Source organism: Bidens hawaiensis, unplaced genomic scaffold (assembly GCF_021521415.1).
Source record: "Bidens hawaiensis isolate Kalapana, Puna unplaced genomic scaffold, B.hawaiensis_p1.1 tig00060573_1, whole genome shotgun sequence".
Taxonomy (NCBI): domain Eukaryota; kingdom Viridiplantae; phylum Streptophyta; class Magnoliopsida; order Asterales; family Asteraceae; genus Bidens; species Bidens hawaiensis.
Genome location: NW_027500927.1, coordinates 39,409 through 51,081, shown reverse-complemented (window position 1 = coordinate 51,081; position 11,673 = coordinate 39,409). Strand labels below are relative to the sequence as shown.

The following is an 11,673-nucleotide window of genomic DNA, read 5'->3' as shown; positions in this document are numbered from 1 at the left end:
CATCTTTTTGTAATTTATTGAGCTGGCTCAACCTGTGGCTATAACTTGAGTACAACTGTTTCATAACAACAAATGAGTATGTAATAACCATTTGAAAAATAAAACCATAATTAATATTGGTCATGACATGATTAACACTACCATTTAACCCGAACACGACATGTTTAAGTATGTCATTTTTTCTCAACGCTAATATAGACAAGTTTTGTCAGCGGCTTGTATAGTTACACGGCATGACACGTTTAATACAGTTAAACTTATCCAATTTAATAGCTTGAGTGACATGACACTTACAAGTTAACAACGTGATTATGCAACTATGCAAATGAAAGTGAAAGTTTAACACTTGATAAATAATAATAAATAAAGTTTAAATCTTTGTTAATTCAAGGTTTGTCAAAAGTTTATTTGTTTTATTAATTTTATACAAGAGAATATACAAAGTATATCCAAACTGTAGTTGAAATATAATATCACATGTTGACAAGGACAATAAATAATGAATTTATGAATTGGTTATTTACTGTCTTTTTATCAAGAGAAATTAAATACACAAATTTTATATCAGAACAATTAAAAAGATATATAAATTGTAGTAATTATATTAAGGGTTGTTTGACAAACTTTGGTTTAAATCATCAAAAGATCTGACTGATTAAAATATAGTATCCGAATCATTCATTATATTTTTAAAACTTAGTCATTAAAAGATGTTTTTTTTTCTAATTATTAAAAGGGTTCAAATAATCCCTAAAATAGTATCTGATACTACTTTTTTTATGTAATGTATACAATGAATGTGAACAAAATATAACCCTGTTAAAAAAGTTAAAGAGAGTCTGTCACAGCTATGTCCCAATAAAAGGTTTGATTATTTCCTATTCATAAAAAGAGAACAAAGACAGTCTTTGTGTGGATGATTCCCAAAAGAAACAATTTCTTTGTGAAAAATAAATAGAATAAAAGAATAAAACAAAGGTTGGATATTGATGTTTTTAAATTTAGGAATATGGAATCTGAAGAGGTAGGTCCCAGCAGAGCCCAGTTAGACCCGCAAGACTCACCTTGAAGAGGGACGTTTGCGCAAGGACCAACTGGTTCCGCAGGACCCACCATGCTCAGAGATGAAGACCTTGCGCGCAGTACGCCAGCTGTTCCCGCAGAGAAAGCCTCCCAATGGTGAAGTACCCTGCCTGTCCCCGCAGCTGCGGATACAAGCCATCAGGGAAGGCTACCCGCACTAATAGCAAGGCTACACGCACAAGGCACTAACTCAATAATTCAGTGTCACCTGAAGGGATGAGCAAGGCGGGAATACTCCCGCCCAAATGAGCCATTCCGTATGCTTCTGGAAGATCTTTTGTACTATACCTGCCAAAGTATGGACAAAATAGACAAGATCTGACCAAAGCAGCGCATGAACCAATCACAGGGTGACAGCTCACCGACAACAGTACGAGGAGCATGCTCTAGTACTGTTTGTCACTATTAGCCGCTGCCTACTCACCAACCTTTGTCGTGGCACGCACATAGCCTGCAGTTGGTGGAAAAGGAATAGTACACAGCCAGCCTGGTCACTATCAGCCGCTGCCTACCCACCAACCAGCATGGCACGTGCGTAGCCCATAGTTGGTAGAACAGGAATATTATACAGCTGGCTGTACCTGCTTGGAAACCTACCTTCGGCTATAAATACTCCAACACCTTGGAACGGTAGGATCATCTGGTATTTTACCTTTACTAGCTATTTCTCTAATTATACACTTATATTCAGAGCAATCTAGTCTGATTCTCACGCCGGAGGGTGGTCACAAGGAGGAACCCCCCTTCTCAATGACGAGCTCACGGTGTCTGTTTTGCAGGTCATCTGAAGAACATCCTTCTTTGCCGGACCTAACCCTCGTGGGAAACATTACTTAACCCCCAGATTATCCATAATCTACTCGGGGTCACCTAGTGTTTCTTCATTGGCGCCATCCGTGCATAAAAGCTAGAACTAATTCAGTTTTTTCAAAACATCTGAAAAAATGGTTAACGTTACTCCGGTCCCAAGGCCAGTAAGTGACCAAGAAACCCCGATAACCACAACCCCAGCTACTGGGGGGAACACCGGCGATTACACAAATTTTACGAACACTACCCCGGTTACCCAAGCCGGGGCAAGTGCAGTAAACAATATTTCACTGGGGTTCACTGATGCCCAGTTGGAGAAACAGATGAGGCTCCCTCGCCAAACACTCGATCAAGTTAAGGCGTGGGCCGAAGCACGTCAGAAGGAATTCCAAGCTGAGTTGGATGAACGCTTGCGTTCACTACAACAGCTCAACATGAACAGTGAGTGCGAGTACTCGGATGATGATCGGGAGGAATCCGACACTGACGCGAACCCTCGCCATAGGGCGAAAGGGAAGCGTAAAGAAACGGACTTCCAACCAAGAATGAATTTTGGAGAAACCTTCAAACCAAGGAACGCGGGGGGAAACCCACGCGACTTCTCCAAAACCTTTAGACCAACTGCTGCAAATGCGGGAACATCCAAGTTTGCAAGGGACATTGCGGAAGCAATCGCCCCGATAAGTGCCAAACAGATGTCCAACATCGGCACTTATGATGGTCTATCCGACCCAGACGATCACTTGAACAGATTCATAGCGGGGGCAACCGTCAGTAACTGGACGGAACCCACGTGGTGTTATATGTTCCAGATGACGCTGGTTGGAGCGGCCAGGGCATGGTTTGATCGTTTACCGGTCCACCACATCTATGATTGGGCGGACTTTCAACACAAATTCAGCCAACACTTCAGTCAACAGAGGAAATATACTGAAGAGCAGTGGACGATCCTCAACTGCGTAAGAGAGGAAGATGAATCTTTACTAGACTTCATCACTCGCTTCAACTCCAAAAAGCTGAGTCTGGGCAACATAAGTGAAGATCTTGTTCGCGCCGCTTTCATCCAGGGCGCCGAATACCCAGAGCTTATCCGCACGTTGACGGGTAAGGACGGCATGCCATCCACATGGGATGCCATCATGACGGCGGCCAAGCGCTTTGCCGAGACGGAGAAGCAACTGGGTAGGGATCTTCCCCAGAGTACACATCTCTACACACAGAGGACCAGAGAAAACAATGTTCTGATCGCCCGGCAGAACAAAAAGAGGAAGCTAGGTATTTGGCAGTCAAGGGTAAACTTTGACACCTCATCCAGCTCTCGCCCTCTTGTTGGCGGAAGGGATAACACGCACCCTTCAAGCCGAAAACACCGGTGGACGCCACTCACCAAAAGCGTCACGGAGATATTTGCCACCGAAAAACTCCCATGGCCAAAAGCTCCAATGATCCGGCAACGACCTAATGCGGATCAGAGCAAATCCTGTGACTTCCACGGGACAAAGGGTCACAGTACAGAGGAGTGTACATCCTTGAAGGATATTGTTGAAGCATTCGTCAAGGATGGAAGACTTGCACACCTTGTGGCATCAATCAAGAATGGAGGAAGGAATGATAACCGGTATAAAGGCAACGGACGAAAGCCCATTGACATCAGCATCCACATGGTTCATGGCAACATCAGAGGAAGAAAAAGACGAACGACAGAACCATGCGAATGGAAGGAAGCTGAGGTGCGCTTCCCGCGAGTGCCAGGAGGACCCAGCAACGAAGGCCCTATCGTCATCAAAAGCCAGCTGGGGCATTACATAACTTCCCGCACTCTTGCTGACAACGGCGCCTCGTCAACGGTTATGTACAGGCAGTTCTTCGACAAGCTAGACGACGAAGACAAAGAACGCCTGGAAATGGTTTACGCTTCAATGGAAGGGTTCGACGGCAGCACAAACACCCCCCTGGGTATCCAATCTTTCCCCGTCATTCTCACGGACGGGAAATACTCCCGCACAGAAGACGTGGACTTCGTCGTAATGAGGAAGCCACATCACACATACGACATTCTCTTCGGGAGAGACGGGATGGCAAGATTCAACGCCGTGGTATCTTCAGTCCACGGCATGATGGGATGGCCAACTGCTGAGGGTGTAGCGATGATCACCGGTATCCCCCAGGTATGCATCGCATCCGTCTCATCTAAACCCAAACCAAAGATGGCTAAACCAACCATTACCGAACCAGAAAAATGGGCCCTCAATGGCAAATACCCTGACCAGGCTGTTACAATTGGCCCAACAATCGCTGATCCTACGCGCACCTTACTTAAACGCTTACTACAGAGAAACGCTGACATCTTCGCGTGGACACCAGCTGACATGACCGGTGTACCTCGAAGAAAAGCAGAGCATAAGCTCAAGTGTGACCCGGCTTTTACGCCAGTCATACAAAAGCGCAGAGTAATGGGGGCGGAACAGGCTAATGCGTGTAGAACCCAAGTCAAGGAACTCCTTGACGCGGGCATCGTACGCGTTAGTAGATATCAAACATGGGTTGCAAATCCCGTTATGGTACCGAAGGCTAACAAACAATGGCGCATGTGTATAGATTTCAAAGATTTAAACAAAGCATGCCCCAAAGATTGTTACCCGTTACCCGAAATTGACCTCAAAGTGGATTCATTAGCACCGTTTCGCCTTAAATGCTTCCTTGACGCATATAAGGGGTACCATCAAATCCACATGGCTGTAGATGATCAGGACAAAACCGCATTTCGGACGCCCGATGGCACATTTTGTTATCAAATGATGCCATTCGGACTTAAGAATGCAGGGTCCACATACCAACGCCTGATGGACAAAGAGTTTCATGCCCAAATTGAGAGAAACTTGGAAGTCTACATGGATGATTTGGTCATCAAAGCCCTGAGCCAGAAGCGATGTTGAAAGACATCGAAGAAACTTTCAACACGCTCAGAAAGATAAACATGAAGCTCAACCCGAGCAAGTGTTCCTTTGGGATGGAAGAAGGGAAGTTCTTGGGAGTCATTGTTACTAAAGATGGCTTCAGAGCGAACCCTGAAAAGGTCGAAGCCATTATCAAAATAGAATCACCTACTACCATCAAGCAAGCCCAGACACTGAATGGACGCCTAGTCGCACTTAACCGCTTTTTGTCAAACCATGCGGATAGGTCGTTCCCATTCGTGTCAACATTGAGAAACTGTTTAAAGAAAACGCACTTCCGTTGGACACCAGAAGCGGAAGCAGCTTTTCAGGAAATTCGGTCACGCTTGATCGAACTCCAAACGCTCACAGCACCAGAAGCGGGGGAGGAATTAATCATATATCTTTCTGCCACAGATAGAGCAACTGGGGCAGTCCTGCTAGTAGAGCGAAAAGGTACCCAGATGCCTATTTACTTTGTTAGCCGTGTCCTAACAGACGTAGAAACCCGGTACTCCACCCTGGAAAAACTAGTCTTAGCACTTGTACAGGCTTCACGCAGGCTAAGACGATATTTCCAATGTCACCCAATCACCATTCTCACCAACTTCAAACTTGCAAACGTTCTAGGCAAACCCGAGTTATCGGGACGTCTAGCCAAATGGGCAATTGAGTTGGGGGAATATGCGATAAAGTACAAGCCAAGACCAGCCATAAAAGGCCAGGTTCTGGCCGACTTTATAGCAGAAGTCCCCGCTTCGCGGGAGAAAGAGTGCCAGGAGGAGGCTCAACCCTCCCCAGCACAGGACATCAATGATGTCTGGCGACTCTACACCGATGGAGCAGGCAGCAACGAGGGTTCAGGCGCAGGGTTGAAACTAACCAACCCAGCAGGCCAAGAATACACTTACGCTATTCGACTGGATTTTCCAAGTACGAATAACAAAGCCGAGTATGAAGCATTCTTGGCCGGGCTGGGAATTGCGTGTAAAATGGGAGTGAAAAACTTGGAAGCCCACGTGGATTCCATGTTTGTAGCCAACCAAATAAACGGAACGTACACGACCGTGAACGACACAATGGCCCGGTACCTCGCACAAGCAAAAACCCTTATGCGCAATTTTAATGATTGTAAAGTCATACACGTCAAGCGTAGCGAAAACAAATCTGCGGATGCGTTAAGCAAGCTTGCATCATTAGCCTTCACCCATTTGGGAAAGGACATCCGCATTGAACTCCTTGAAGCACCATCAGTCCCGCACAAGGAAATTTGTGTCATCCAAACCGGCACAGAAACGTGGATGACACCGATAATAAATTACCTTGCAGCGGGTATACTACCAGAGTCAAAAACACAGGCAAGAAAAATACGTTGTAAAGCATTAAACTATCAACTCATCGATGACATCCTTTACAGACGTAACTTTCTTGGCCCACTCTTAAGATGCGTGGACAACCAAGATGCTGACTACCTCCTAAGGGAAGTACACGAAGGCATCTGTGGAGTACACGCAGGTCCACGCGTTGTTGTAGCTAAGTTAAACAACGCGGGATACTTTTGGCCGGGGATGCATACGGATGCGCTGGCATACATTAGAAAGTGTAGGTCTTGCCAGCTCTACGCACCCAACACGCATCGCCCGAAGAATGAACTTGTTCCAGTCACCTCTTCATGGCCATTTCAGAAGTGGGCCATCGATGTGACAGGCCCATTTCCTACAGCAGCAGGAAACGTTCAGTTCCTAGTAGTAGCCATCGACTACTTCACCAAGTGGATAGAAGCAAAACCATTAGCCCAAAAAACCGCAAAACATATTAAAAAATTTATTTGAGAATTTATTATTTGTCGTTTTGGAGTTCCACAGACTTTGGTGAGTGATAACGGCACCAACTTTGCTGACAAGAAGCTACAAAAGTGGCTAGAGGAACTTCAAATCACCCACAACTTTACCTCAGTGGCACACCCGCAAGGTAACGGTGAGGTGGAAAGAGCAAATAAAAGCATCGTCGAAGGCATAAAGAAAAGACTCATGGAACACAGATCCGGCTGGGTAGACGAAGTTCCACACGTCCTTTGGGCAAACAGAACGCTGAAAAAGGCCAGTACCGGAGAAACCCCGTTTAGCCTCACTTATGGCACTGAAGCCATGGTCCCAGTCGAAATTGGTTTGCCCTCACCAAGGGTCTTGATTCAGCCAGAAGACAATGATGCGGAAAGACGGTTAGACCTTATGCTAACTGAGGAACGCAGAGACTTAGCCGCAGCGCGTGAAGAAAACTACAAGCGACAAATGCAAAAGTACTACAACACGCGGGTAAAACTCTGCAACTTCAATGTAGGAGACTACATATTGCGTAACAACGAGGCTTCAAACCAAGAGCGCCCAGGAAAACTGGCACCGGTCTGGGAAGGACCGTACATTATCAAAGAAGTTTTGGGAAAAAGGCGCATACCGGCTCGAAAGGCTCGATGGCACTCCTATCCCAAGAACATGGAACGGAGCTCAATTACGCAAATGTTACATGTATATCAATTCCAAACTTGTAAAGAAAAGGCATAGAGCCACTTCTAATGGAAATGATTCCCCTTTCACATTGTGTTGATAGCCTTACCTTTATACTTATGAACTTCCCACGCTGATATGCCGGTATTCACTGCATAAATATGGGAAGAAGTAAGTCGTTGCGTGTGGAAGGCGGCAAAACCCGCATAAACACATAAAACGGTAAAAATTTCTAAGGAAAACCTTCACGCAGGTCAGCTATATGTGAAGTTTGGTCATCCCAATAAATGAAAGTGACGGTCCTACCCGCACAATCATGATAGAGGAAACTGAACATTGACCTATTGGCAACCGCGCGTCGAAAGGTTAACTTATTCAAAACACTTAGAAAATTTCAAAGGAAAAGATGAGGAAAACTTCAACGCATGTCAGATATAGGTAAAGTTTAGCCATCCTACTAAGTGAAAGTGACGGTCTTATCCGCACAATCACGAAAGAGGAAGCAAAACTTTAACTTATTATCTGCCACATTGAAAAGTTAACTTATCTAAGTACTAAAGAAATTGCTAAGTTAAAACAAAATATGTGCGAAATAAACATGGCAAGGCATTAACAAATAATTTTTATTCCATCAACATTCAAACATTACAAGAATTGCTGGGTACATACCCGCATACAAGATTAGAAGTCTACAAACATAAAAATCTACTCTAATGGAACATGTTCATCCTAAAGAAATAAAAATCCATTGAAGCATAAAATCCACCTTTGCATCAAATATTTTTTTTCAAAAATATGTCACTTATTTTTTATTTTACTTTTTGTAAATATTTTTTTTATTTCTTTTTCTTTACAATTGATTAAAATATAAAAATGGGAAGTTGAGACTAATTAATGTAAAAGCATTATATGGAAACAAAACAACACAAAACAAAATCCCATAAATTATAAGGGAAAATGATATTAAAACACACCAACCATATTTTATTTATTAATGTTGCCATAACAAGTTATCAAATAAAAACCCGCCGGAAGTACACGGTGGCTCATCGTTGAAATACTCCGGCCACGGCGGAGACGAGTAGTAGTCCCAAACTGAGTCAACAAACACAAAAGCTTCACTTGACTCGGCCGAGTCATAACTCGGACCCAAACTAGGCAATTTTAATATTTCGTGACATTTTTCAAATGATGACGTGGACGTCAACGTGGACGTCAACGTGGACGAGGAACATGATGACGTGGAAGGTGTTGATGGTGTTGTTGGTGTTGTGGTATTCGTGGTAGTGGTGTTCAGGTTGAGATGTTCCATTGTCGCTGCTTTAGTGGCGGCGGCTTGAATGTGACGTGGCGCGCATGTTTCGGGTCGAGGTAAAACCTCGGCGAGTTCAGGGAAGTTTAGGATCGCGGACTTTCCTTTAATAGAAAGTGCCGCGACGTCATGTGCACGTGCGGCCATTTCCGGGTTGGAAAATGTGCCGAGCCAGATCCGAGACTTTTTTTTGGGTTCTCGGATCTCGGATACCCATTTGCCCCATGCCCGCATTCGAACCCCTCTATAAACCGGGTGCTTAGAGTTGTTGTTTGCTTTGTTACATTCCTCGTTATCCGTGTTTTCTCTGACCCTCTTTTTTGTCTTTTTAGAATTTATTGGGTACGGTTGTTGTTCTTCAGTCAACTCGACTAACGGAGTGGTGGTTGACTCCATCATTAACCAATAAATCTTGAAATATGTGACCCGACCTGACTCGAACCGAGTTGTAAACAAGGTTGAGAAAGAGATAAAGGGGGGGGGGGGATGAGGTGATGAAATATAAATGCAACCACAAACTCTACAAGAGTTTGGTGTGAGGGGGTTTTATATATATAGTGCAAGATAGATATATGTGTGTGTATAGATGTAGAGAGAGAAGGGTTGAAGGGGTACCCATAAATTTTTATTTTTATTTTTTATTATTATAAAAAAATAATAATAATAATAAAGGGTGACATAAAATTAGAGGGCATGTGAAAAGGAATTTTAACGAAAGAAAAGATGGAAAGAGAAGTAGTACCTACTTTTTAAGTACGTGGTATTTGCCTGCAAGTACTGAAATCATTTAAAGCATGCCATTCTAGATGACTTATATAATGTATATTATTCATACATATATTATATAGCCTATATATTCAAGACTATATTAATTATTAAGTGGTCTTGACTCAATAATATATGAACTTTTTTTTTTATATTACATTGCTATTGGTGGGATATACTGAGTACAATGATGATGTTGATGACATTGCTTGAAGGGTCAAATAATTTAACCACCTTACCATCGACCAAAATGGTATATTTAACCATTTTGTATCTGGTTAAGAATATGTTGCTTAAAGTTGGACGATTACAATACAGTGGTAGATAACTGGACAAACTTCGATTATTAATGGTGGTGTAAGAGAGAAAACAACATAGTTTTGTTACAAGTATTAGACTTCTTATTGGAGCTTCGTTGAACTTTTTTTTTTTAATATATTCTTTTTCTATGTTTTGGTAGTTTAGGAAAAAATGAAATTGTTTATAGATGGTCAACCAGTTTTTAATTATTTGTGGTTAGTTTGCTTTCGGGTGAAGCCCACTGGTCAAACAAACAAATTTAAAGTTCAGATATTTCGAATATATATTTTTTCTTACTTATATCTAACGAATAATTTGATTTTTATTTAACAACTTATAAATTTCTTATTTTTATTTTTAGAAAAACCAAATACATTATTTTGAAAGAACTTGGCTCTTAAATAATTTTATATAGGAATATTAGAAAAAATATATATACAAAACAATGTATTTAGTATTTTATAGAAAGTTATATATAAAAAACATGGCCTTTCTAGGCTAAATTAATCGTGCAGTAACAGGGCCGTCTCCGAGATTTTAAATAACTCGGCCGAGCCAAAATACAAAGGCTCGTATGCCTTAATGAAAATTTTTTATTCGCTAGCGTACATGAAAAAAAATTTATCGATCGATTTATTATAAGCAGAACCATTTTGAGCATGTCATTATCTCATAAACCATTGTAAATAATCTTTTTTTTAACACCAAGAAACATGTATGTGTAATATGTATTAAAAAAAGTTTGTGCCCCCGAAACTTATGTGCCCTGGTCAATCGTGTGACCAGCACCCTCCGAGCCTCCACAGTGCTGCAACATGCTACGACTCCCATGCTAACTTCTAAATATGATAATATACAAATTCTTTTTTCGTATGAAACACGTTGGACCTTTGTAGTCTTTTTATAACTTTGTAAACTCCAAAAAAGAAAAAAAAAAGAGTGCAATATGCCTATGTGCAACCATTCCTCACATTGTGGGATTAACATCGGTTTGTATTTTAGTTGCTAAATCATTCGAGTTCCTAACAAAAATATTTCACTATGTTATAAGTTTTGTCATGTTAACATTTTGTTAAACATGATCCTTAGTAGAAGATTACATCTTTTAAGGTATTCTTGTTTTATTTTACATATTTAAATTTAAGTTTTTATTATAAGTTCAAATATACCTTCATCTTAGTATATGCAAATCCAAGTCTATGAATGTAACATTAACACTCATTTTTCTTGGTGCACGCTAGTCCGATAAATATAACTAAATAAGGATTAACGTCTTTTATCTTCTAAATAAGCAGATGAAGCTAAATTCGAAAACATTTAAACTTCCCTCTAAAATTTTCAAACAAAAGTTAAGTTCCTCACAATATGGTGATGATTGGGATCTCAAGGCATAAAGAATGGTGATGTATGGGGCATTGAATTAAAATTAGGGTTAACACCGACCATGCTTGGCATGTAAAATGGGGTTGGCATACCCCATTCATCTACAAGGAACCTTCAAGATTACTATCCAAATATAATATAAACTAGCTCTATATATGTGCCAAATTTATGAGTTATGTTCTTCAATATTTTATTAATTATAAAATGGATGATTTAATGCTACATTTATATATTTGTATGTGCTTGCATGTGTGACTTGCCATTTTTATATGTTTCCTATGTTGAATATTTATGACCTTTCCATGACTTTCTTTCAAATTAAGTTATTATATTGTATCCTTATAAAATACCATTTTTCTTTTTCTTTACGTGTTTAGATAATTAAAAAATAATCGTACTAATAACCGGATCGGATCGTGAACCAAAACATTAGTTAGGCTGAAAGTTCAAAAGGGCATTTATAATGTTCATTACAAGCTTTCACATTTGTTAGATTGCTAATTCACACTGAAGAGGTAGGTCCCAGCAGAAACACTAAGTGACCCGGTACGCAAGCTGTACACGCAGGGAAAGCCTCCCA

The 11,673-nt window shown here is 41.3% G+C and overlaps 1 pseudogene; it reads right to left on the bottom strand.

The window, feature by feature from the left end:
- Positions 1–8,233: 8,233 nt before the first annotated feature.
- On the bottom strand, positions 8,234–9,041 carry LOC143603085 (dehydration-responsive element-binding protein 3 pseudogene; annotated as a pseudogene).
- Between the last annotated feature and the right edge of the window lie 2,632 nt (positions 9,042–11,673).